The 27,800-nt window shown below is 47.5% G+C and overlaps 1 protein-coding gene and 2 long non-coding RNA genes across 9 annotated transcripts in view; 2 read left to right on the top strand and 1 right to left on the bottom strand.

The window, feature by feature from the left end:
- LOC127599008 (protocadherin-9) overlaps positions 1-27,800 on the bottom strand; it is a 174,901-nt gene that overhangs the window by 80,021 nt on the left and 67,080 nt on the right. The window lies entirely within an intron of this gene.
- Positions 225-27,111, top strand: LOC127599126 (uncharacterized). The gene is made up of 2 exons (XR_007962007.1): positions 225-2,196; positions 26,934-27,111. It is a non-coding gene; the product is annotated as an uncharacterized LOC127599126 (long non-coding RNA).
- On the top strand, positions 19,253-20,726 carry LOC127599130 (uncharacterized). Its single transcript, XR_007962011.1, has 2 exons — positions 19,253-19,999; positions 20,231-20,726. It is a non-coding gene; the product is annotated as an uncharacterized LOC127599130 (long non-coding RNA).

The following is a 27,800-nucleotide window of genomic DNA, read 5'->3' as shown; positions in this document are numbered from 1 at the left end:
GCCTGTCCCCAGTTCTTAAAATTAGTCAAGTCAAGTCAAGTCAAGTCAAGAGTATTTCTGGAGCACTTTCAAACAGCCACCGCTGCATACAAAGTGCTGTACATGGAGCGATTTAACATACACAATAAACAGTAAGACCAAATGGTAATAAAGGCGGTAGAAAGCACCAAGCAGTAAAATCAAGAACAAATCTAATTAAATTAGACTTTAAATTAACTAAATGTCCTAATTCAAACCACTGGTCCGCAACCATCACTCCGCAGACCGGCACCGGGCGTCGGCCGGGTTTGGGAGCGGGCGGCACATCCACCTGCTAGGTGGTCAGCAAATTTGTTTCACTAGACGTGGTGGAAATGCGCGTGGCTCGAGCCCACCGGAGTCTCCCTGCTAAGCTTGTTCGTTGAATTAAACAGAAATGAAAGAAGCAGCAGTACACAGAGAGGATTTGTAACAAAGTGACGAAATGTATCGTGAAACACGCAGCTACCAGGCGGTCAGGACTTTCCAAGATGAAGCTATTTGGACAAGAGATGCACCTGCATTGGCGGTATTTCCGGAGCGATGTTGAGGAGAAAGCTGTTGTGCGTGCTTTGTCAAGGCAATACAAGAAACCCGTTGAATCATTTGTAGCAAAAATGCGAGATGAGTTTGAACACCCGATCCACGTAAACATTAGCAGATAAGTCGCTAATAACTAGCTGGCAGCCACCAGATGGAAGCAACAATCAGCAGTGTCATTTTTTTGATCAGTCCCACGACTCGATAATAACTTTGTTGTCGGCAGCAGCGCTTTAAAACTGGAAATTTAAAAACATTGGCTGTTATTTCACATGTAGGAAAAATTGACTTGAGAAAGAGAGGTCGGCAACATTTGATATCCGGGACAGGGGTCGTTTCAAGCAATAAAAAGGCTACGCCATGTGATTTCCGCGAGCAAAACAGAGAAATATGATCGAATGCAGAGAGCATCGCAAAGGCTTCCCCGACATCATTCCGACTAATGCGTTTCTTAAGTGTCAGATGCAATTCGACTATTTGAACCCAGGCACCTTGTCAAGTTTCAGCCGAGAGTCGCGTACGAGCCGTTAAATTGAGTGCGTGTGAACATTTAAGAAACGTACACAGTCAAACTGATAACTTGATTTGTGAAAATCAATAATGTGTTTAGAAATGCAGTGAAGTGCGCCTGCACGACGACCCGTCAGCATTTCCTGTCACTGCCGCCCAATCTTTATCTTTGGGATCGCAACTAGCGATTTCCTCTATATGGCTGAAAGCCTTTGAACTGCTCTCGATACAACGGATTCTTTTTTTACCCCCCCCCCCCCAACACACCCCCTTTCTCAAGTCCTTGTTTATTTATTTCTTTATTTCTCGAGCAGGGAGCGGGATTAAGCCAGAAGCAGCAGCCTCGCTATCAGCCCAAGATGTGCTCTTCCATCCTGCTGCTCCTCTCTGATAAAGGGGGCTGCTCGGCGAGTGACTCAGGTGCAAGCAGAGCCTCGTAAAATACAGGTTTTATTTATGTTATTTATTTATTTAGGGTCTGTCACACACACATGCACGACTTACTATTTGCAATTATTGCGTTGTGTGGTTGCAGAAATTACGAAACGGGGGCTGAAAACCACTCGGTTGTTTTATGAGCAATCAGAGCCATCAGCTAAAAGCCACAAGAATGAGCTTTTCAAACTGAATTTATTCTCCACCAATTCACCTTCAAATCATGTTGAATCATTTTTTTTGTGGTGGGGGAGGGGTTCTTGGACTGAGAGAGTTTTTAATGTGTTTATTTATGTGGTACACAGTACTTTCACGACGTTTGGAATACTCGCAAAAGTATTCAGCGAGTGTCACTTCTTTCACATTGAGCGCTGCAACTCACAATTATTTTGATCATCGATTAATCTGTTGCTTATTTGTCCGTTAATCAATTTATCGGACCGGAAGAACATGTTTTAAGATATCCTTAATTTGTCCCACAATGAGGAAATTTAGGGCGGCCCGGTACTCCAGTGGTTAGCACGTCGGCTTCACAGTGCAGAGGTACCGGGTTCGATTCCAGCTCCGGCCTCCCTGTGTGGAGTTTGCATGTTCTCCCCGGGCCTGGGTGGGTTTTCTCCGGGTGCTCCGGTTTCCTCCCGCATTCCAAAAACATGCGTGGCAGGCTGATTGAACACTCTAAATTGTCCCTAGGTGTGAGTGTGAGTGCGAATGGTTGTTCGTTTCTGTGTGCCTTGTGATTGGCTGGCAACCGATCCAGGGTGTCCCCCGCCTACTGCCCGAAGACAGCTGGGATAGGCTCCAGCACCCCCCCGCAACCCTAGTGAGGATCAAGCGCCTCGGAAGATGAATGAATGAATGAATGAGGAAATTTACTCAATTAAAAAATTACTCAGCGCACTTGACTTTGAAGTCAGCCAATCCTCCACTTAGCATCTCCAGTTGGTCCAAAATGCCGCTGCTCATCTCTTGACTGCTACTCGTAAGAGGGGGCACAGAACTCCTACTCTGGCATCCCTTCACTGGCTCCCGACACATTTTAGAGCTCCTCCGCACCTTCCTGGTGCCGCAGGTCTGCAAACCAGACGCTGTTAGAGTTCCTGAGAACTAAGCGGAGGCTCAGAGGGTATCGAGCCTTTTCTGTTGCTGGTGCTTTGTTAGGCGAGCCCTCCTCGCTGCCCACCTTTGAAACTCCTCTTAAAACTCCTTTGAATTCTTTGGCTTTTGACTCAGCATGAGACTTCATTTTTCCTCTTTGTGCTTTATACTCTCTTTGCTTTTCATCTATTTCTTCATTGTTTGTTGTATGACTTATGTTGGCTCCGTGTACAGCACTTTGTGTACAGTGGTGGTTATTTAAAAGTGCACTAGAAATACACAAAAGCAACTCCTAAGAAATAAGCCATAAAATGTTTTTATACAATTACATTTTCCATCAGTTTGAGACACGTATGTAATTTGTAGATCTAAAAATAGCGAAAGCCGCCCACACACAACGTCAAAATTGGGTTGGCAAAAAAAAAAAAAAAAAAAGGCTTTTAAAGAACCGTCAACGTCTCATGCAAGGCCTGAACGCTTCTCTTAGTCACTGCCATAAAATGTCACATGGCGTATGTCTGAGGTGAATCATTGGTAAATAATGAAAAAAGGCAAAGGGGGAAGAGATGTCCGACTGAGAGGACCTCAAAAGTGAACACGAAATGAGGAAACGTGCAATGACAACGGCGATGGTAAACAGTCCATCTGTGTTCTCCCAAAGGACGGCCGCCGTACTCTGAAATGCACTTACAGAACAAGCGTGGCAATTCCGTATCAATCTAAGAGCGTTCTAATGGCACGGCACAGTCGGCCTGTGAGTCGGGCTGCTGAAAAGAGATCAAATAAAAACAAAAAAACGACCTTTAAAGAACTGAAAAGGAATGATAAAGGGACTTTTTGATATATTCCAAAGCTTTGCAATCTTTAAATGGAGAGAGAGAAAAAATAAAGGCCCGGTAGTCCAGTGGTTAGCACGTCGGCTTCACAGTGCAGAGGTACCGGGTTCGATTCCAGCTCCGGCCTCCCTGTGTGGAGTTTGCATGTTCTCCCCAGGCCTGCGTGGGTTTTCTCCGGGTGCTCCGGTTTCCTCCCACATTCCAAAAACATGCGTGGCAGGCTGATTGAACACTCTAAATTGTCCCTAGGTGTGAGTGTGAGTGCGAATGGTTGTTCGTTTCTGTGTGCCCTGCGATTGGCTGGCAACCGATTCAGGGTGGCCCCGCCTACTGCCTGGAGACAGCTGGGATAGGCTCCAGCACCCCCCGCGACCCGAGTGAGGATCAAGCGGCTCGGAAGATGAAGATATTCCCAAACATTCTCAGAATCCGCTGAATATGCTAAATTAGTCCTGGCCGTCAGTCAACGTGAACTGACAAGCTTAATCCGGTACATCAGAACCATAATCCACATTTTCAAGGCTGTCTTAACGACAATTTTTGGTCCCTGTAAGCACAGTACTTGGGGGCAGTCTTCTCGATATTAGACGATCAACTCGCCTTTTCGTTCAGCGTCACCGTTCAAACAAAAATTGGTTGTAAATGCATCCCTCGCCCATTAAAATGCACATGCAGACGCACATTTTATGAGTGGGGGACATGTCGTACCGCCCCACCCCCCGCTCGGTACGGGCTGTCGTGTCCCCGTACTACCGATGACAGAGTTTGGTCCACATTGCCGGCAGTAAGTCGCTTTTGTTTTCAGTGAGGGTTGGAAAATGCGCCCAGGTTGCCCTTTATCACCGATTCTGTGCATAACCTTTAGGGACAGAATTTCGAAGCACATCCGAGGCAGTGAGGGGGGTCCGCTTTGGTGGTCTGAGTATTTCATTGCTGCTTTTTGCAGATGACGTGGTTCTGGTGGAAACGGCATACGCAACATGCTAACATGTGAACAGGAGCACAGTATTGATAAAAAAGTAACGCTACTGTGTCTGCATCTACAGCAGAACCTCTATTTCCTCCAGGTTTAACCGCACCCCCCCCGTTTCAAATGTTTTATAACATCGGTGGAGCAACCCAGACGTTTATTTATGTGCAACAAGCACGATTACTGTTCAGAGTTATGTACAATGCGGCTGTACTGTGCTTCATTTGTATTCACCGCCGTGGCTGAAGTGTAAATCACACCAAGTGGCACGCGTGGAAAGTTGGGAAACGAAACATAAAACAGAAGCGATTCTTCCATTTCTGAACGTACGCCGGACAGTCAAGTCAAGTCAAGTCAAGTCAAGAGTATTTCTTGAGCACTTTCAAACAGCCATCGCTGCATACAAAGTGCTGTACATGGAGCGATTTAACATGCACAATAAACAGTAAGACGAATCGGTAATAAAGGCGGTAGAAAGCACCAGACAGTAAAATCAAGAACAAGTCAAGTCAAGAGTATTTCTGGAGCACTTTCAAACAGCCATCGCTGCATACAAAGTGCTGTACATGGAGCGATTTAACATACACGATAAACAGTAAGACGAATCGGTAATAAAGGCGGTAAAAAGCACCAGACAGTAAAATCAAGAACAAGTCAAGTCAAGTCAAGAGTATTTCTAGAGCACTTTCAAACAGCCATCGCTGCATACAAAGTGCTGTACATGGAGCAATTTAACATACACGATAAGCAGTAAGACGAAATGGTAATAAAGGCGGTAGAAAGCACCAAGCAGTAAAATCAAGAACAAGTCAAGTCAAGTCAAGAGTATTTCTAGAGCACTTTCAAACAGCCATCGCTGCATACAAAGTGCTGCACATGGAGCGATTTAACATGCACAATAAACAGTAAGACGAATCGGTAATAAAGGCGGTAGAAAGCACCAAGCAGTAAAATCAAGAACAAGTCAAGTCAAGTCAAGAGTATTTCTAGAGCACTTTCAAACAGCCATCGCTGCATACAAAGTGCTGTACATGGAGCGATTTAACATACACGATAAACAGTAAGACGAATCGGTAATAAAGGCGGTAGAAAGCACCAAGCAGTAAAATCAAGAACAAGTCAAGTCAAGTCAAGAGTATTTCTGGAGCACTTCCAAACAGCCATCGCTGCATACAAAGTGCTGTACATGGAGCGATTTAAAATACACGATAAACAGTAAGACGAATCGGTAATAAAGGCGGTAGAAAGCACCAAGCAGTAAAATCAAGAACAAATCTAAGTCATGCTGAGTCCAACGCCTGTCATATCAAATTCAGTCGCAACATCTGGTGATGAATCAACTTTTGATTCGGGCGTGTGACAAAGAATTAGCAGAATACTTATTCCGAGACTCTCAAAGTAATGAACGTCTTGCGCAAACCGCTGCAAGTGGGGTGAACGCCAACAAATAATTTCCGATATATAATCAAGTCATTCGGAAATTAACTCCAAAATAAATCCAGGACGTACGCTAATGAGCATTGGCGATTGTCAATTTCAAGCACCCCCCCCCCCCCCCCCGTGCGCCCCCCAGGAGACATGTGCCACTTTTAGAGTGGGGGAGTGGGTAGCGGGGCGGGTGTGGGGGTTGGGGGGGGGGGCAGTTGTGCACTGGCAGCACGTCCGTGCGCCAGTGCCACTCACAGATCAAGAGACACGCAGCTGTGGAGAGGCTTTTTTAAAAATTTTTTGTCTTTCCCAGTTTGAGCTGTCTGAAGCATCGGCATCGCTGCTCCACTCAAGTCCGTCATTTTTACATTGCGACAACTTCACCTTGACTATTCTGTAGGCCTGCACACACACACACACACACACACACACACGTGGTGACTCCCACATCCAGAATAAAAGCGTTGGAAACGGCGCCAATTATTTCTAACGGGCCCTTATTCCGTGATCCAAAGTGTCTCATCAAAGATGGATTTTCACGACGCGCCTCGAAAGACGCGCCGACGACCGGAGTTTGTTCGTGGCTTAACCGCTCTGCGTCGACTTCGTGTCCGTCGCTTTATCGCTATCCTCGCGAGGATAACGACAAGAAAAAGAAATAAAGCAGAACGCCCTACACCAAATCTCGCTGGCACGACAAACTGCGATAACAGCTTTGAACAGAAATTATTTCAAATGACGTCCCGGTAGTCCAGTGGTTAGCACGTCGACTTCACAGTGCAGAGGTACCGGGTTCGATTCCAGCTCCGGCCTCACTGTGTGGAGTTTGCATGTTCTCCCCGGGCCTGCGTGGGTTTTCTCCGGGTGCTCCGGGTTCCTCCCACATTCCAAAAACATGCGTGGCAGGCTGATTGGACGCTCTAAATTGTCCCGAGGTGTGAGTGTGAGTGCGACTGGTTGTTCGTTTCTGTGTGCCCTGCGATTGGCTGGCAACCGATTGAGTGCGTCCCCCGCCTACTGCCCGAAGACGGCTGGGATAGGATCCAGCACCCCCCGCGACCCTAGTGAGGATCAAGCGGTTCGGAAGATGAATGAATGAATGAATGAATGAATGAATGAATATTTCAAATGATTTGACCATTGGGGTCGGATCTTTTGCCTCAACTCACCTCGGGTGTATTTCGAGGGCAAGATAGTCCAAAGCGCAAAAACAGTCCCAATTGAGAAGCAAGTCTCACGCTGAGTCAAAAGCCAAAGAATGCAAATTAGTTTTGAGACCAGTTTTCAAGTTGGGCAGTGAGGGGGGGCTTGCCCAACGTTTGGCGGGGGAGGTCCTTCCAAAGAGGCAGAAAAGGTTTCTCCAGCGCAGGGATCTTGTTCCAAAAAACGCATTTGACCCCTCTGTCCATGTTTCTTGTTCAGCGGTGTTAAATTCTCTGAATCTGTGTCCTTGACGCGCTCCGAGGATGTGGGCCTGCCAGGCGAAGCCATCTGGCTCCCCCTTACGACTCCGCTCCCTCCACATTTTGTTCGGTTCTTCCGCATATTGGGAAATCCGTCTTGGCCATTAACCACAGCGGTCCGTCTTCTGGTGTCGTTTCCCGACAATGTAGGCAAACCAACGGGTCCATTAATGCACGTTTACGCTAAATACGATTGATTGATTGTGTCTGGAAATGAGAGCAAGAGACCCCCTCGTGCACGACGATAAATACATGCACGTGTTACCACAACACAGTGGAATTTATGGAGCGATTCGTCTTCTGAAACCCACAGAGGCAAAATTGAATTAAAACCGCCCCACTGTGTCTTGTTTCGGCGACTCTACTGTGCTCTGCGGGTGACATTTGCTAAAAAAAACAAAACAAAAAGTTGTGACTTTTCTTTCTCCTTGTCATCATATTGCTTTGGCCATTTCACACTTGTCAAAAATGAGATATTTGTTGGAGGATGAGCAGCAAGACAGTGTTGGTGGCACCCAAACGCCACAACAACACGCTTGGCCCTATTCCACCGCGCTTGCGCTAGTTGCGGGCTAGCGCCCAGGTTAGCGCCGGTTCTTTCTTTTTCCACTGCAGAAATTGGCTCTAGCCCTGGCACGTGAAACCGGTGCAGCACGGGTGTGCCGGAGCCTATCCCAGCCATCTTCGGGCAGTCGGCGGGGTCCACCCGGAAACCGTTTGCCAGCCAATCGCAGGGCACACATAGACCAACATCCATCCATGCTCACCCTCACAAAATTTCTAGTCTTCCATTCGCGTGCCGGGCATGTTTTTGGAAGTGTCAGGAAACGGCAGAACCCAGAGAAAACCCACATGGGCACGGGGAGAAAATGCGAACTCCACGCTGGAAGCCCGGAGCCAGAATCGAACCCTGCACCTCTGCACTGTGAGGCGGACGTGCTAACCCGTCGAGCGCCGTGCCACCCAGAACTATATGATATACTCATTCACTCATCTTCCGAGCCGCTTGATCCTATCCCAGCCTATCCCAGCTGTCTTCGGGCAGTAGGCGGGGGACACCCTGAACCGGTTGCCAGCCAATCGCAGGGCACACAGAGACGAACAACCATTCGCACTCACACTCACACCTAGGGACAATTTAGAGTGTTCATTCAGCCTGCCACGCATGTTTTTGGAACGTGGGAGGAAACCGGAGCACCCGGAGAAAAACCATGCAGGCCCGGGGAGAACATGCAAACTCCACAAAGGGAGGCCCGGAGCTGGAATCGAACCCGGTACCTCTGCACTGTGAAACCCACGTGCTAACCACTGGACTACCGGGCCGCCTTATATGATATACTGTATATTTATATTTTGTTGTCATAGGTGAGTCACATAAACAGGGACATTGTTCGTTTGTTTTTTAATTTAAAAGATGCAAGTGCATCGAATCGAATCAAGACGGATCGTTCCACTTCAAAATAATACTCTGAGATACCTATCGAATCATTATGTATCGGAGCGCTCGCTCGAGCTTCGAAGGGAACCACTCATTTGCAAGACTGGCCAAGTTCAATCAAATGTTTGTAAAAAAAAATATTGCATTCGTTTCACTTTTCTTTGAATAGTTTTGCAACCCGCACATTGAAAAGTGAATTGAATTGTCTTTTGTAGAGAGGTGCACACCCTAAAAGGGAGTAGTGAAGTGTTATCATTAAAAAAAAGCAGCGCTGGACTTCAAACCAACTGTCGCCACACGGTTGCCAGTGCTGAGATGCGTGTCAGAGGTGCTCCCGTTCCAAACCCAGAAGAACAAAACGAAGGCTGCGAGATATCAGTCAACAGGCCTGAATGTCACGCTTGGATGGATGATTTTGTTCTCGCTACTTGTCCAAAATGATTCCTACACTCAAGTGTGGAGCGAGAAAAGAAAAAATGAAAAATTGAAAGGGCACCGGTGTTGCCGGGCAAACTTTTGCATCTGAAAATGTTCGAGGCAATTTTGACTGAGCAATATTTGCCAGCACTGTTCCATCGGTCCGTCGCTCTCGTTGATGTGAACGACAGATAAGACGCAGCGATACCGAGACACGGCGATCGGAGGACGCCGCATATCAAACCAGGTTCATGGAAAGCCTGCGACCGTGATCGCGATAGCAGCCCGCGTGTGCTTCTCCTATTATCCTCGCGGATCATTTTATATGCATGCATCGGAGCGTTCCCCGCGTGGGCGTGCGGCGGGGTTTGAAATTGCCGTCAGGATCACTCAGCCGGTTCCCAATCCCAATCATCCCACCTTAGGCCAAGACGGTGTCTGTTCTCAAATCGATGTCTCTGTTATTTTTCCTCTGGATTGGATTGCACGGCCGTGTTGGAGCTTGCATCACCATTTGCTCCATCCTTCCTTCTGGTGTGCCGGTGCCCTCCCGCTAACCACATCCTAGACCTCCGACCGCCCATTTTGAGTTATTGACGGAGAAAAAGAGTAATGCTGTGAAGTCGGACAAATATCTGGTCTTCCTCATTTTTGTGTGTCGTTTTAATAATCCCCCCCGTGGTTCATTTTAACGCGCAACGCCATATTGGGAACGGATGTCAAATCGTTGACTGGGCCGTTCTTGCAACCATCAGTTGCGATTGAGTGATAAGCAAGATCGCTTGCTGATGGATGGAAATTCTGTCTTTGATTTATTTTTCCTCACTAGGTGACCCTCCGGATGAGGATTAAGACCACTGAAGAAAAATAAATCCTCTTCCGTACCCTAATGATCCGTCATAGAAAAAAAAATAAAAGTCAACTGCCCTTCAGGGCGTGCCCGCGTGCCGAAGTGCCAAAGCGTCAAAGCGCCCCGCCCTCTTCCTCACCCGACAGCGAGACGTCGCCCGGTTGGTTACAAGGCCGTGAATGTGACATCCAGACTCGGATATTGATCGATTTACTGATGTATTCAAATGGAAAGTATGTAAACTGACCCACATCACAGACAGGCTTCCGCCTTCACACACGGCAGCGGATTTTTTATTATTTGCTGCAGCAAGGGCCTCGTGTGGCGCGGAGCAAGCAAAACGGGTCTCGTCGGTGACGCAGCGACAGACCTAGAAGTACCAAGAACTAAACTGAGGCTCAGAGGGGATCGAGACTTTTCTGTTGCTGGTCCCTCTCTCTGGAATGACCTCCCACCGAACATTCGGCAAGCCTCCTCGCTGCCCATCTTTAAAGCCCTCCTCAAAACTCACTTGTATTCTTTGGCGTTCGACTCAGCATGACTTAGATTTGTTCTTGATTTTACTGCTTGGTGCTTTCTACCGCCTTTATTACGGATTCGTCTTACTGTTTATTGTGTATGTTAAATCGCTCCATGTACAGCACTTTGTATGCTGCGATGGCTGTTTGAAAGTGCTCGAGAAATACTCTTGACTTGACTTGACTTGTATTTACTCCGGAAAAATACTCTTGACTTGACTTGTATTTACTCCGGAAAATGGCAAGTCACGTGTCAACCCATAAATGCATTTGAATGCAGTTTCTCTCGCTAAACCACTTGGATGTTGTTTTTTTGATATTCTGCACATTTAAATTGATTGGCAAGTTTCAAGAAATTGTGTCAAATGATCCCCCCCCTCATCCAAATAAAAAATTCTATCAGCGAGGGGTGTGATTTTTTTTTCGATTGCAAATACTGTTATCGACCTGTCCATATGCAAAGTAGAACATTTCATACCATATTCATTCATTCATTCATCTTCCGTACCGCTTGATCCTCACTAGGGTCGCGGGGGGTGCTGGAGCCCATCCCAGCCGTCTCCGGGCAGTAGGCGGGGGACACCCTGAATCGGTTGCCAGCCAATCGCAGGGCACACATAGACGAACAACCATCCACGCTCACACTCACACCTAGGGACAATCTAGAGTGCTCAATCAGCCTGCCATGCATATTTTTGGAATGTGGGAGGAAACCGGAGCACCCGGAGAAAACCCACGCAGGCCCGGGGAGAACATGCAAACTCCACACAGGGAGGCCGGAGCTGGAATCGAACCCGGTACCTCTGCACTGTGAAGCCGACGTGCTAACCACTGGACTACCGGGCCGCCATTTCATACCATATTCTTGAAAATAATCACCAAAAAATACATTAAAAAAAAACATACATACAGTAATTGTGTGGAGAGCAAGGCAGAAAGGCCTAATTATTCAGAATGATTCCTCCTGTGTTAGTGTGTCGCAAGTATTAACAGAGATAGTCCACTTGGGACGTGCTTCCCGAATGCTAAAATGCACTTGAAGATCTCGATCAATGTTTGGCTACTTGGCATCATACTCTCAAGTTCTCAGCATTTTCCTACTTTTGGCTTCCACTTGTGTTCAGTGCGAACCCCTCCTCTCTCATCAAGCCGGAAATGCGCTCCTGAGCTCGCAATTGAAGAGCACGGTTGACCCCCGGAGGCCATTTCTGAGCCGAGCGCCACTCTGGAAACAACAAAAACAACTTCAGCCTGTCAGCATCGTGACCCAGGCGCGCTATGCGATGCTGCGTCGGCAGACAAGATCCTCCTACGACTGTCCCACACGGTCAGATCCAACAATCTTACTTTTGCGTACTGATGAGATGGAAGATGCGCCGTGACCAGTATCGCCCCGTATGTAAAAATAACTGCGTACGGTGTTCGATTGCCCAACTGAGGCGAGTGGAACGAGCTGATGTTTGAATCTTGCCCTTTTTGGCAGCCGATTTGCTCAAAGATTTAAGGCCATATGCCACGTGTTGTCACGACCCAAGCCCCAAGAAGACAAGCCTATCCGTTTAAGCTCCCCCCTCCCTCACCAGCCCCCTCACACAGAAATCAATAACTTGTCTTCCTTCACAATGCTGACCCAAATGAAATTAAAAATCCACCACAACGTCAGAAACAACAAAACCGTCTACATGGCTGATACGTGATGGTGCAGAGGCCATCGTAGTCATTCAAGAAGCAACCACGGGAAGTAGCCCTTCGCAATTCTTAGATACAGTCAGTCTGCCTTTTACTTTGACAGTATGAGACTGCGCTGGAAGGACGCTGAAGGTTTCTGATCAGCCAATGCCACAATTTCTGGGTGTTCAATCAGTTTGCCATGCGTGTTTTTGGAATGTGGGAGGAAACCGGAGTACCCGGAGAAAACCCACGCAGCAGAACAAGCAAACTCCACACAGGGAGGCCGGATCGGGGATCGAACCCACGACCTCTGCACTGTAAGGTCGACGCGCTAACCACTGGATCACTGGCCAGCCATATATATAAATTCATTCATCATTCATTCATCTTCCAAGCCGCTTGATCCTCACTAGGGTCGTGAGGGGTGCTGGAGCCGATCCCAGCTGTCTTCGGGCAGTAGGTGGGGGACACCCTGAATCGGTTGCCAGCCAATCGCAGGGCACACAGAAACGAACAACCATCCACACCTAGGGACAATTTAGAGCGTCCAATCAGCCTGCCATGCATGTTTTTGGAATGTGGGAGGAAACCGGAGCACCCGGAGAAAACCCACGGGGAGAACATGCAAACTCCACACAGGGAGGCCGGAGCTGGAATCGAACCCACAAACTCTGCACTGTGAGGTCGACGCTCTAACCACTGGATCACTGGCCCGCCATATATATAAATTCATTCATCATTCATTCATCTTCCGAGCCGCTTGATCCTCACTAGGGTCGCGGGGGGTGCTGGAGCCAATCACAGCTGTCTTCGGGCAGTAGGCGGGGGGACACCCTGGATCGGTTGCCAGCCAATCGCAGGGCACACAGAAACGAACAACCATTCGCACTCACACTCACACCTAGGGACAATTTAGAGTGTTCAATCAGCCTGCCACGCATGTTTTTGGAATGTGGGAGGAAACCGGAGCACCCGGAGAAAACCCACACAGGCCCGGGGAGAACATGCAAACTCCACACAGGGAGGCCGGAACCTGGAATCGAACCCGGTGTCTCTGCACTGTGAATTCGACGTGCTAACCACTGGACTACCGGGCCGCTCATATATATATATATATATATATATATATATATATATATATATATATATATATATATATATATATAATTTTTTTGCGTTATATGTACACCCCCCCCCCCCACCCCGCTGTGTGCGTTTCTCTTATCCAGCACTTTCAGCTATTGATCCACACTGTGGCATCACTTTCTTGTCAACACCAAGCAGAGGAGCATCAGCCTCTCAGGTTTCTCTCCTGTGTTTACAAACACACCCAAACACACCTCCACTGTAAGCAGATACACACACACACACGCTCGCGATCCACACACACAAAAGGAACCACAGGGCAAAGTTATCCCAGGTTTAATCCCACATGAGTTTTAACTTTGATTGGCTTTCACACCTTTTCTTCTCGGGGGAACGAGGTCAAAGCGCATCAGATTCAGCCTCAACCGCAGCCTTGGATGAAAGGTCGTGTCTTCATCCATTGGCATTCTTTCATGACCTCTGACATTAGCATGTCAGAATACATCAGGATTAATACGCCGCTTTAGCCGGAGACGGTCTTATCTTACCGCGGACCGTGCTGGCCCTATTTCATTTCGAGGTGTTTCCCGTTTCCCTTTTCTGCCCTTCATGCGCGTGGAGCGGCCGGTATTCCTCGACTCCCCCTCTTTGCTTTTGGCGGGCAGCTCAATCTCAATACGGTGTTATCGGACTCAGGGGCCAGGGGTATAAATACCGTGCATCATAACTCTCTCTGCTGTTCAATAGCCATTATGCTCTACTTTATACATTAAGAAGCATCTGATGGGGCAGTAAATTCTCAGCTGTAGCTCGGCCATCTCCGAGCGCATCCAGAGGGACAAAAAAAAAAATGCACGCTGCAGCCGAGCAAGACCGACACAAAAGGATGAAATGGCAAATGCAATGACGGAACAATGGAAACAAGTGATGAGAAAAGTGTGAGAATAAGGCTGACGTTTCGATTCGAATCATATCAGTCAACAGGAAATTTCATTCCGAGATACGTCTCAGTTAAACAGCTGGAGACCAAGTAGTGATCCCTGTGGAACACCTCATTATGAACTTACAACTGCAATGAGAGTGGTCCATTTTTTTTGAAGAAGGTGCTACATTATCGGGATATTGGCCACGCTACATCATCATCCAGTTTTGGTGCCCACACAGAGGGTTCATGTTCCTCACGCAGAGAATATTTGACTGCAACACCGCTGCCAGCAGATGTTCACTTTCCAAGGACAGCAATCAGCAGGAACACATTTCCATTCAGTGGTTGCTAGAAAGCAAAGCCCACGCCGAGGAGTCCATTTTCCAAACTTGAATCCGCTTGTATACACACACGCGTACACGCGCACACACACAGGCATGCCATTGTTTACCGCATAGGCACGAGTGGATGCAGCACCGCGTTTCCACATCAATGCACTTTTTCATTTGGAAAGCCGGGCTGGTTACACACAGAGTGAGAGCTGATGAAGAAAACTGTCCCGTTTAATTCCTTTCTCCTCAACGGCCGGCAAGAGAAATGTAATTAAAGCCGGTAAATCTCCCGTGGGGCCCGGGCTACCTGCGACACCCCCAACATGGCAGGTCGTGTAATTTGCCCGAGCTGCAAAAGCGACTCCGTTGTTTGCCTCGGCGCGCTTTGCTGAACGAGTGGACGGGCCTTTGGAGGAGACTGCCAAAGAATGAGGGTAAAAAGTGAGACAAAGCTGTGAAAGCTGACCTTTGTCGGAGGCTCAAGGACACTGGACGCCTTTCAGATGAAGACGGGCAAGCGGAAAAAGAGTCGCTCAATTTCACACTGAGAAAATTTGTTGCGTGGGCCAAGCTGTCTCGTTCCAACGAGCGAGTGACCACTCGGAATCGCAATTTCTAGTGTTTGCTATTGTTGACGGCGTGATTAAAAGGAGCCGAAATGTGGTCAGTAATTTACTTGTTGTTTTTTTTTCAAACCATCACTACTGTAATTGAAAGCGTTATAGCTTTAAAGCAAAAATGTCCAAAGTCCGGCCCGGGGGCCAAATCCGGCCCGCGGTCGAATTTCATCCGGCCCTCGGCCCCTGTCATAAAATCAGTGCCGTCTGGCCCGCAGGTTGGGCGCAATGGAACACGTGTTGCATTGACTGAGGTCTCGTAGACTGGTGAGTGATGTTTCATAGAGTACTGCTTCCCTCTAGTGGCTAAATGAGTAATAGCATTCACTAAATGAGTAAAAGCATTTAGACACTAGAGGGCATCACTCACGAGTTAACGAGACATCACTCCGTGTTTATATTGACTGATATGTCATATTTCAAATTCCTGTTTCAAATGAACCAAAAGAAATTCTTAAGATTGTTGAAATTAAAATAAAAATGGAAATGTGAAACAGACTGGCTTACTAAAATTTGTTGAACAATATTGTTGTTCAATGTAAAGAATGTCAGCCAAGGTCGGCCCCCCGACATTTTACCACATAAAATCTGGCCCCCTTGGCAAAAAGTTTGGACACCCCTGCTTTAAAGCCTGGCTTCAACAAACAATTGAGATGTTTTTACAAGGCGCTCAACGACTTGCCATGTTATTAGATTAAGAGAGGAATTGACTTTACGCGTCTGCGTGTGCGGCCCATTTGCGTGCCTCAAAGAGCGTATTAATTGTCTTATTGGCTTCATGAAAAGCGTTTGACTGCGCATGGCTGACAGTCGCCGGCCTCTTAATGGCTGCACATGCAGCACAGTGCCGCTGTTATTTCCGATTTGTTTTGCAGAACATTACTCCCCGACACCCACCGAGGCAAAGTGTCATTCTACTTATGTTCAGATTAATAGGAAGGGGAAAAAAAAAACAACAACAACAAGGCGTAGATTTAGAGCTCACTGTTTTTCAGAATCAGAATCAGAATCAGAATCATCTTTATTGGCCAAGTATGTAGAACACACAAGGAATTTGTCTCCGGTATAACACGCTGCACTAGTATCATCGTAAACAACAAAATCATTGAACCATTTTAGAGTAACCACTAGTTTTGAAGTACCATTTTGTGGTGCAAGAAGAGTGACTGTCAGTGACTGTTTAAGGAGTTAATGGCTAGAGGGAAGAAGCTGTTCAAGTGTCTACTGGATTTGGTGCGCATGGATCTGTAGCGTCTGCCTGAGGGGAGTGGCTGAAAAAGGTGGTGGGCAGGGTGCGGGGGATCCAGGAGGATTTTCCGTGCCCTTGTCTTGATTCTTGCAGTGTACAAGTCCTCAAGAGTGGGTAGGGCGGTGCCAACGATTTTTTCTGCCGTCCTAACTGTCCGTTGAAGTCGGATTTTGTCCTTTTTTGTGGCGGCCCCAAACCAAACCGTGATGGAAGAACACAGGATTGATTCGATGACTGCAGTGTAGAACTGTCGTAGCACCTCCTGTGGCAGGCCATGCTTCCTCAGCAGCCTCAGGAAGTACATCCGCTGCCGGGCCCTTTTCAGGATGGAGATGGTGTTGACTTCCCACTTCATGTCCTGGGAGACTGTGATTCCCAGGAACTTGAAGGTCTCGACGGTTGACACAGGGCAGTTGGATAGTGTGAGGGGCAACTGAGGAGAAGAATGTTTCCTGAAGTCCACGATCATCTCTACAGTTTTGAGCGTGTTCAGCCCGAGGTTGTGTCGGCCGCACCAAAGCTCCAGCTGCTCCACTTGTTGGCGGTACGCAGACTCGTCGCCGTCTTTGATGAGACCGATGACCGTGGTGTCGTCTGCGAACTTTATGAGTTTGACAGCTGGATCTGTTGAGGTGCAATCGTTTGTGTAGAGAGAGAAGAGCAGAGGCGAGAGGACACATCCCTGTGGGGCACCAGTGCTGGTAGTGCGTATTGATGATGTTGTTGCTCCCAGTCTCACCTGTTGTGTCCGTCCCGTCAGGAAGCTGAGGATCCACTGGCAGATCGTAGGGGACACACCGAGGTGGAGTAGTTTGGGGGTGAGGAGTTCCGGGATGATGGTGTTGAACGCAGAGCTGAAATCCACAAACAGAATCCTTGCGTAGGTCCCTGTGCTGTCGAGGTGCTCGAGGATGTAGTGCAGACCTATGTTGACTGCGTCTTCCACAGACCTGTTTGCCCGGTAGGCAAACTGGAGAGGGTCCAGCTGGGGTCCAGTGACGTTCTTTAGGTGATTCAGCACAAGGCGTTCAAAGGACTTCATGACCACAGACGTCAGGGCGACAGGCCTGTAGTCGTTCAGTTCCGATGTTGCCGATTTCTTGGGAACTGGGATGATGGTAGACTGTTTGAAGCAGGATGGGACCTCACACAGCTCCAGGGATCTGTTGAAGATTTGTGTGAAGACCGGAGCCAGCTGGTCAGCGCAGACTTTCAGGCAGGAGGGGGACACTTTGTCGGGCCCCGGAGCTTTCTTGATCTTTTGCTGCTTGAAGAGCCGTCTCACGTCCTGTTCGTGGATCTGTAGTGGAGAAAAAGAGGGTGGGGGGCTAGGTAGAGTGGTTTCTGGTAGAGGTGGGTGTGTGTGGGAAATGGGGGTGTCCTTTTCAAATCGGCAGAAAAACATGTTTAGTTCATTAGCAAAACCCTTATTGTTCACTGTTTGGGGGGATGGCATTCTATAGTTAGTGATTGCTTTCAGGCCATTCCATACAGATGCAGAGTCGTTAGCAGAGAACTGGTTTTTCAGCCTCTCTGCATAGCTTCTCTTTGCGATGTTAATTTCCTTTGTCAATTGGTTTCGGGCATGTTTGTACAGTGCCCGATCTCCACTTCTAAATGCGGCCTCTTTCTCTTTCCTGAGTTGCCTGAGTTTGGGAGTAAACCATGGCTTGTTATTGTTGAAGGAGCAGAATGACTTCGTTGGTACACACATGTCCTCACAGAAACTGATGTATGATGTTACAGTGTCTGTGTATTCATCCAGTGTGCCCGTTGAAGTTTCAAAGACGCCCCAATCAGTGCAATCTAAGCATTCTTGTAGAGCTAGCTTTGCTTCATCTGTCCATTTTTTCACAGTCTTAACAACCGGTTTAACACATTTGAGTTTCTGTCTGTATGTAGGTATTAAGTGGATTAAATTGTGGTCAGAAAGACCCAATGCTGCGCGGGCGACCGATCGGTATGCATTTTTGATTGTTGTATAGCAGTGATCTAGAATGTTGCCTTCTCTGGTGAAACAGTCTATGTGCTGCTTATATCTGGGAAGTTCACGGTTAAGATGTGCTCTATTAAAATCGCCCAAAATGATCAGGGGTGACTCTGGGTATTTTAGTTCGAGTTTGTTTACTTGTTCGGCTAGCGTTTGTATCGCCGTGTTAGCGTTAGCTTGTGGCGCAATGTAAACACCGACTAGTAAAAAGGAGGTGAACTCACGTGGCGAGTAGAATGGCTTGCAGTTTAAAGACAGCGACTCCAGGTCCGGGCTGCAGTGTGCGTCGAGCTTCGTGACATCAGTGCACCATTCTTCGTTGATATAGAAGCAAATCCCACCACCCTTCGATTTCCCCGATAGCTCCGTGTCGCGGTCGGCTCGGAGAAGGCGGAAGCCGGGTAGATGTAGCGCGGGATCTGGATGGCGGTCACTGAGCCAGGTTTCAGTGAAGCAGAGCGCAGCAGAACGTGCAAATGTTTTGTTGGTCTTTGTGAGGAGAATAAGTTCGTCCATCTTGTTTGGCAGAGATCGTAGATTAGCAAGATGGATCGATGGGAGCGGGGTTCGAAATCCGCGCTGCCTGAGCTTGACGAGCACGCCGGCTCGCTTCCCCCTCCTCCGGCGGCGTCTCCATGCTCCGTACAGCGCAGCCGCTCCGCTCGCGATTAGCTCCGAAAAACCTTGTGGATTTTCGTGTGCTGGTGAAAAAAGACCGAGCGTAGACTCTCCAATGCGCAGCAACTTTTCCCTCGTGTAAGTAAGCCGCTCAGGGTCGCCAAAAACAAACGAAAATAACAAAAACAGGGATAATACTAGGGAGCGTGTGACCGAGGCTGCCATACCTGTCGGCGCACTTTTCCTTCAATTCTCATAATAACGATTTGAGGGGTTTAATATTTTATAGCCAGCAGGCAAATGAACACACAAATGCTTTTAAACACGGGCATTGTCGTACTTGGCCGGACTGCAGAAGGCGTCATGCAATATGCAGACGAAAAAACAACAGGAAGTAAAATGGCAAATCATGCAATGTGGATGTTGTAGAAAGATCAAAGTAACATCTTGGCGTGGGGGTACCGTGGACAGTCGCCAGCAACACAATTTCAACTCGAGTTTTGTCATGAGGCGTTTCAAGCGAGATGCTCGGTAGTATGCACTGAGCGGGATGCTACTTTTTTCTTGAAGAAAACGACAACAAGCAAAAACAACTGCATATATTATCGGGTTGAAAGGCAAAAATACATTGTTGCATTGCGTTAGTATATCAGGTGCGGCGGGGGGTACCTTTGCGGTGCCCTGCTGTGGTTGAATGAACCTCGGTCCCTATCGTCTGTGTGCTTTTGTCACATTTTCACTCCCGTAACGTAGCATGTGTAGCGGAAAAGCTGGTAAAGGTTTTCTTTGCAAACGATGGCTCTACCCTGTGGACTAAATTGATTCAAAAAAGGGAATGCTGGCCTTTGGGGGTTTGGTTGGTACACATATAGCTGATGATTCACTCATCCGTGTGTCCGCCATCTTGGGTGTGGCAGATTCCTCCTTGAAGTAATCCAGGTAAATGTACATTTTGAACATTTATGTTTGTGTGTGATTGTGAGCAGGAATGTTTTGTTTTTTTTTTTTTTGTCTATATGTGCCCAGCGATTGGCTGGCAGCCAACATATAGCTGATGATTCATTCAACGGGTTGCTCAAAGATGTACTCCTGGGGTTGGCATATCCGTGTGTCCGCCATCTTGGGTGTGGCAGATTCATCCTTGAAGTAATCCAGGTAAATGTACCAAACTTCATAAAGTGTACATTTTGAACATTTACGTTTGTGTGTGATTGTGAGCAGGGATGGGTTTTTTTTGTCTATGTGTGCCCAGCGATTGGCTGGCAGCCAACATATAGCTGATGATTCATTCAACGGGTTGCTAAAAGATGTAATCCTGGGGTTGGTACATCCGTGTGTCCGCCATCTTGGGTGTGGCAGATTCATCCTTGAAGTAATCCACGTAAATGTACTAAACTTCATAAAGTGTACATTTTGAACATTTACGTTTGTGTGTGATTGTGAGCAGGGATGTTTTTTTTTGTCTATGTGTACCCAGCGATTGGCTGGCAGCCAGTTGAGGGTGACTCCCATCTACAACCCGAACACTATGACGTTCATTTTGTCTTCTTATGCTAAAATGTGTTTGTTTTTTTTCCCCCAGACTATGATTTTTTATTTTTTATTTTGGAAGAACAAAACTCTTGGCTTACAATTTCATCTGTCGCTTCCGCCTTCATCGGAGCTGTCACTTCTTCCCGGTGACGTGTCTTAAAAATAGTTGACCGGGTCAGGAAACCTTCAAAATAAGGCTCCCCAACCCGGTCAAGGTTGCGCTCCAACCCCCTTGCAGCCGCTGAAGAAACATGTCCCAGGTGTGTGGGAGCATGTAAGCCCCTCTCGTCTTTTTTGATGGTGCCAGCTGTTTTTACGACATGTCACCAGGAAGTAGTGACAGCTCCGATGAAGGCTGAAGTGACAGCTCACACTGTCAGCCAGGTAAGAGGTTTGCTCTTCACCAAAAAAAAAAAAAAACAAAAACCATTGGCTGGCTGGGAAAAAAGAAACCTTCAACCTCAAATGATCTCTTCTATTCTTTTAGTTCTCCCTTAACAGGGCTTGTTTTCTTATTTAACAAATTTTTTAAAGACTGCTGTGCCTTGAGGCATTTTAAAGTAAAGTAAAAGGAGGTTCCTCAAAGATAAAAGCTGATTTAGTTTAGACTAAAAAAATAAAAAATCACTTCCAGCAGGATCATTATTGAGTATTTTGGTGTGGATGTCAAACGACAAAAAAGTGGCCGCTGCTATCGCGCTAGCAAAGCAGTCAGAAAGATGTGTTGCGGATATAAATGGATGCTGCTCCCTCAGCCATTTAGGAAAGCAGCTGCGTGCGGGCATGCGATGTGACAATCTCTTGCTGCACAGTGGCAAACTTGTGAAGGCAGCATGAAATATCTCTGGCAAGTACTGCTTTGTTTGCCGCTCTCATTAATTCTTCAGGAGGCTAGGTCTCAAAAGTGCCAGCAAATACAGTAGAGGGAGGAGAAAAAAAAAAAAACATGTGCTCTGGCACCAATCCACACTCCTAATTGGGAACCATGGGCTTCAGAAGTGCATGATGCACCTTCGCTCTCAAAGTCTCCTCCATTATTCATCGAAATGTACAAATTACGGAGCGAGAATCTAAACCCCTTCTCACTGGGCTCAAAGAAACGGCTGCTCGTAAAAACACGGATAAAATGCTTCATAATCTTCATCGCTACGTCGTAATACAACAGACAAGTGGAGTCGTAAGAGTTCCACCTGCATTGACAACTTGCGACGAATGAATGAAGTCAAAAATGGTAAATTCTTCAAAACGGGCGTGCAGATTGTCTTTGTCAGGCCGCGACGGAACGAGGAAATGATTTGAGAATGACAGTGTAAAGTTGTTGCCTCGGGACGGACGGACAGCCGGTTTGAATGATCGTGGCAAATGTTGAAGTGTATTTTGCGCGCGTTCCCGCTGGAATGGCGCACGCGTCCTAAAGGTTGTCATTGATAACTGAATGCCTTCAACACACAAGGAGAGATAAATGATATTTCATTCATTCATTCATTCATTCATTTTCCTAACCGCTTGATCCTCACTAGGGTCGCGGGGGGTGCTGGAGCCTATCTCAGGTGTCTCCGGGCAGTAGGCGGGGGACACCCTGAATCGGTTGCCAGCCAATCGCAGGGCACACATAGACGAACAACCATCCACGCTCACACTCGCACCGAGGGACAATTTAGAGTGTTCAATCAGCCTGCCATGCATGTTTTTGGAATGTGGGAGGAAACCGGAGCACCCGGAGAAAACCCACGCCGGCCTGGGGAGAACATGCAAACTCCACACAGGGAGGCCGGAGCTGGAATCGAACCCGGTACCTCTGCACTGTGAAGCCGACGTGCTAACCACTGGACTACCGGGCCGCCCAAAGAAAGGAGTTTGGACACCCCCTTGTTGTATATTCATTCATTCATTCATCTTCCTAACCGCTTGATCCTCACTAGGGTCGCGGGGGGTGCTGGAGCCTATCCCAGCTGTCTCCGGGCAGTAGGTGGGCGACACCCTGAATCGGTTGCCAGCCAATCGCAGGGCACACAGAGACGAACAACGCATGTTTTTGGAATGTGGGAGGAAACCGGAGCACCCGGAGAAAACCCACGCAGGCCCGGGGAGAACATGCAAACTCCACACAGGGAGGCCGCAGCTGGAATCGAACCCGGTACCTCTGCACTGTGAAGCCGACGTGCTAACCACTGGACTACCGGGCCGCCCATGATATTTCACTGTTCTAAAAAAAAAAAATAACAAATGGACACAATGTTTAGAGTGTGACTGCAAGCGCTGCCTCCTGCAAGCGTTGTGGAAAACAGAAGCAGAAAAAAAAAATAAAAAACAAAAGCAACACTGGAACATGTTTACATGACTTTGATGATCATGAAGCCTTCAGATTGATCGCATGAAGCCGACGATAACAAAGGTGACAAAGGGAGCATTTTCAAATGGTCGGTGTTCAAACGACAGCGGGGATCTCTCAACATGTTGCTGCCAGTGCCATTTCATTTCTCTCCACCCCCCCCCCCCACCCACCACCCCTCTATACAGTCATCCGGGCCTAACTGCGGATTGAAGGCAAACACCGCGCAAACAAAACCGCGAGGCGCTTTAAAGTCCTGCGCGATTCACAAGGAAGATAAAATCAATACATCCTGAGCCCTTTTTCCTTACGTACAGTTCCTTCCCGCTGAAAATGTCGGGAAATACAAACTTTATTGCATTTGATCCTCACATGGTCGGCCTTAGAGCTCCCCAGTGGTACACACAAGTCAAGGGGAAGATTTAAAAAATAAAAAATAAAAAGCTGCGGCCCGGTAGTCCAGTGGTTAGCACGTGGGCTTCACAGTGCAGAGGTACCGGGTTCGATTCCAGCTCCGGCCTCCCTGTGTGGAGTTCTCCCCGGGCCTGCGTGGGTTTTCTGCGGGTGCTCCGGTTTCCTCCCACATTCCAAAAACATGCGTGGCAGGCAGATTGAACACTCTAAATTGTCCCTAGGTGTGAGTGTGAGTGTGAATGGTTGTTTGTCTCTGTGTGCCCTGTGATTGGCTGGCAACCAATTCAGGGTGTCCCCCGCCTACTGCCCGAAGACAGCTGTGATTGGCTCCAGCACCCCCCGCGACCCTAGTGAGGATCAAGCGGCTCGGAAAATGAATTGGATTGGATAATCTAAACTTTATCTTTTTATAGGGGCTGCATTAAATCATGTGCCTGTGTGCCTTGTACATCTTTCTATCTCTCATCATCGCTCTGACAAGGCGCGAGCAATAATTCAAAGAAAAGTGGTGGCAATGGTGTCGTGAGTGTGAAACGCAAGAGAGGATCGCAAGGTGGGGGAAAAGATAATCATTGAATTCACCCATCGGGTCACCGTTTAACATGCCAGTTTCTAATTCTAATCTACATTTATTTGCTGTTACATTGAATTGAGCCATGTCATCACTGCCCGGATTATGTTCTCCGCAAACTGCATTTTTTTTTTTTCCAAGATTGAAATCGATAGATTTATGGGCTTGGCTGTCGCCACAGGGAGGTGGCCTGAGTTAAAGAATCATTACAATTTCCACCTGAAGTATTTCCCATGAGTCATTGGGGCTCGATGGGTCAAGCATGACTTGCACTTGTGCGCTGCAGTGAAGAATCTTGGAAATTGAGAAGCCCTTTTTAAAAAAAAAAAGCATTTCTGGACTTAACTACAAGAAACAACTTCTGCTATTAACGGGATTGCTTTAAATGCGTGTGTGTGTGTGTGTGTGTTTCTTTCTGTCTCATATAATTTTTTTTCTATACAGCTGTCAATCTAAGTGACAGAATCCGGCACGATTTTTGCCCCAAAAGGACCGGAATCAAAAAAAAAAGTTATTGGCCAAATATCAGATACATGCTTGTTCTCTATAATATGCAAGTTGCATAATTCCGTTCAATCATCGCTTGTGGCCAATCAGGGCCTCAAATGAGATCTGTATTCCCCCCTGCTGTGTAATGGCCTTTCCTGTGGTCATAAAATGAATAAGTAAAAGCTATGGAGAAGATTTTTGAGGGCGTTGAAGTCACTTGTCTGTCTTGGACAAAGTCAGTGAGCCATGAAATGTATTCAACACAAAACCATTCGCGTCATCATCAAAAAGAAAAGGCAAATCGAGGGAGTCGGCAGCACCAGTCAGCTTCACCTTGAGTACAAGATTAAAGAAGCAGGCCTCGACAAAACACATTGTGTTTTCTCAACTTTTTTTTTTTTCCCCCCACCGAGACTTTCAGAACGCACGCTGAAAAGAAAGAACACAGTAACTGCATTTTTAAATGCAAAAATTACATTTAGAGGACAACCTCGGCAACAATGTTTTCATGTTGCCGAGGTCCTTCAATTGGTTTCCTCCTTTTTCCGCTTGACCCGGATTATTGTTGGAACGTTCATACATATGGAGCAGCCCAACTCAAATCTTTTGCTTCGACTACCCCCCGCCCCCCATTTTGCTTTCAGTATTTCTTTTCAGGGGCAGAGTGCTCAGTAGACTCGTGACATCATCTGTCAATCGACAAAGCTGTTTTGGGTAACAGTTGTTGTCTTTGCATTGGACTTTTCATTGAATCCCACTCGGGAAAAATGAAGCACTCCCCTTTGTGCTTCATTTGTGGCGATGGCACTAAATCAGCCACGCAGACGCTTCACTTATTATGCGGAGCAATGACACAATATCATCTTTTGTAAACATTCATTCATTCATTCATTCATCTTCCGTACCGCTTGATCCTCACTAGGGTCGCGGGGGGTGCTGGAGCCTATCCCAGCTGTCTCCGGGCAGTAGGCGGGGGACACCCTGAATCGGTTGCCAGCCAATCGCAGGGCACACAGAGACGAACAACCATCCACGCTCACACTCACACCTAGGGACAATTCAGTGTGTTCAATCAGCCTGCCACGCATGTTTTTGGAATGTGGGAGGAAACCGGAGCACCCGGAGAAAACCCACGCAGGCCCGGGGAGAACATGCAAACTCCACACAGGGAGGCCGGAGCTGGAATCGAACCCGGTACCTCTGCACTGTGAAGCCCACGTGCTAACCACTGGACTACCGGGCCGCCCTTCTTTTGTAAACATCTCTCTTCAAAATATTTCTACCTCCTCCTCTCTTGCGCCGACACGAGAGGCAATTAAATAGGTTATTTGGTTGCATACAAAGAAAGACTTTAAAAATACCTTGCCATAGCTAATGACATCTTTCCATTCTACTTGTTTTATCTTTTTCAGGTTTTTCTATGCACAATTCCTTCCATTGTACTTGCTCGATTCATTTCCCCCCCCCCCCCCCCCTTTTCTTACACAGCAAGTAAAGCTATGAGTTACTGTCAGAGACAAGCCCGGAACAGGTGCCATTTCTAAGATTAAAACGCTTATTTTTTTTAAATAAGTTTCATAATTGAGTGCTGCAGAACAGCGGTAGGTGTCAAAATTGTCGGGAAGAATAATCAAAGGTGGGTGAGAAATGGAAGAATTGTCTGCTCGAGCCATCAGGTGAGAAAGAATCAGATATCGGCACAGACAGCAGAATGTGTCATCAATGAATGTGCGATGCGCAAGTGAAATATCACATATTGAAACTCAATTTTCTCCCCCTCTGTGCAGCCACACAATGGAGTGCATGCGATTTGAAAATGTATAACTATATTGCTGTTGTTAAACGCATAGAAAACATGAAATATAACCGCCGCATGTGGTGAAAATAACATTTAGCATTCTTCGCTGATGTCATCATTCGCTATTCAGCTTATCTTGTTCCAAGTTGTAGGAAGTTGGAGCCTTGCTCTTAGCTGACTTTGGGCAAATTCCGATATATATATTTTTTTTGGGGGCAGCCCGGTAGTCCAGTGGTTAGCACGTCGGCTTCACAGTGCAGAGGTACCGGGTTCGATTCCAGCTCCGGCCTCCCTATGTGGAGTTTGCATGTTCTCCCCGGGCCTGCGTGGGTTTTCTCCGGGTGCTCCGGTTTCCTCCCACATTCCAAAAACATGTGTAGCAGGTTGATTGAACACTCTAAATTGTCCCTAGGTGTGAGTGTGAGTGCGAATGGTTGTTCGTTTCTGTGTGCCCTGCGATTGGCTGGCAACCGATTCAGGGTGTCCCCCGCCTACTGCCTGAAGACGGCTGGGATAGGCTCCAGCACCCCCGCGACCCTAGTGAAGATCAAGCGGCTCGGAAGATGAATGAATGAATGAATGAATGTTAGCATGCTCGGGCTAGCATGGGTTAGCACGTCGGCTTCACAGTGCAGAGGTACCGGGTTCGATTCCAGCTCCGGCCTCCCTGTGTGGAGTTTGCATGTTCTCCCCGGGCCTGCGTGGGTTTTCTCCGGGTGCTCCGGTTTCCTCCCACATTCCAAAAACATGTGTAGCAGGTTGATTGAACACTCTAAATTGTCCCTAGGTGTGAGTGTGAGTGCGAATGGTTGTTCGTTTCTGTGTGCCCTGCGATTGGCTGGCAACCGATTCAGGGTGTCCCCCGCCTACTGCCCGAAGACGGCTGGGATAGGCTCCAGCACCCCCCGCGACCCTAGTGAGGATCAAGCGGCTCGGAAGATGAATGAATGAATGAATATTTTTTTGGTTTTGTTTTCCAAATGTAGATAGAAATTGGATTTGTATAAGATGCGTCTGCAGTATGTACGCTCATGCGCACACGTCCGGCCTATAAATCATCAAAATCCGTGATGTTGTTTTGAGTAACAGTTGTTGTCTTTGCATTTGGCTTTCATTTAATCCCACTTGAAATTTCTTGCGCGGAGCAATGACGTGATGTCACGTTTTGTCGACATCTCTGTTAAATGATGAGACTGGGGAGCGTTGCTTCAAATCCTCAAAACATTTCTAGCTCCTCCCGCCTCGCCCCTACACCCAGGACCACATTCACGTCCATAAACCACGTGGTAGTTTTTCTTGGTGCTGTCAACTTGACGCCATGCTTTGTGGTCATGCGTGGCACATCACGGATGAGTTGCGTTCACATTAGAAGCCACATTTGTTTTTGGAACATGAGCGAGTACATAAAAAATATCGGATTTAGCAAAATTCTGAATGTTGCAGAGTGAATGTAGCCAAAATGCTGTGTTTGTTTCACATTGTGTCAAGGTCATTGCGTTCCATCCGTGACATCAAATTCATTTCAGCCCATCACACCTTATCTATTCATTCATTCATTCATCTTCCAAGCCGCTTGATCCTCACTAGGGTCGCGGGGGATGCTGGAGCCCATCCCAGCTGTCTTCGGGCAGTAGGCGGGGGACACCCTGAATCG

Source organism: Hippocampus zosterae, chromosome 4, assembly GCF_025434085.1.
Source record: "Hippocampus zosterae strain Florida chromosome 4, ASM2543408v3, whole genome shotgun sequence".
In the NCBI taxonomy this organism is placed as follows: Eukaryota; Metazoa; Chordata; class Actinopteri; order Syngnathiformes; family Syngnathidae; genus Hippocampus; species Hippocampus zosterae.
Note: the sequence above shows the minus strand (reverse complement) of the source record. Positions and strands in the feature narration are given on the sequence as shown.